Here is a 500-nt window from a genome sequence, read left to right as displayed (position 1 = left end):
GGGAAATGATAATACAAGCGGAACTACGTAGCTAATACTGTTGTAACAGGGATCCTTATTGTAGCAACACACTGTTGGAGGGAAGGCAATCCTGCGCTGCTAGTTAGCTAAGTTTTCATGTCATCGGGTGTAGTTCATAAAGGTTGAAGAGTGTATGTTAGGATGAAGTGTGAATTCATGCCAGGAATAATACGTGTGAAGTTTGATTTCCTCCCTTCTGTATAAGCAGCCAATGAGGTATTTTTTCCTTCATTCATGTGTTTAATCTGAAAACGTTATAACGCCGGTTAAACTGTTATGCATGTAAGCACTTCAGAGTTATACCAAGCTAATAAGTCACTCGTAAGATAAGGTTGTAAGAGTGTGCTTAACTGTATTTTTCATTTACTTTATAGTTCTCACGGAAGGTGATAATTCTGACTAAAACTACAGAATAAAGCCGCCAGTTAAAATCAAGGAACGGTTGTGCTCGTGGTTACTGAAGGGAGCTACACTCACTC

Source organism: Oncorhynchus masou, chromosome 29 (genome assembly GCF_036934945.1).
Source record: "Oncorhynchus masou masou isolate Uvic2021 chromosome 29, UVic_Omas_1.1, whole genome shotgun sequence".
Lineage (NCBI taxonomy): Eukaryota > Metazoa > Chordata > Actinopteri > Salmoniformes > Salmonidae > Oncorhynchus > Oncorhynchus masou.
The sequence above is the reverse complement of the archived record's forward strand: the minus strand, read 5'-3'. Positions refer to the sequence as shown.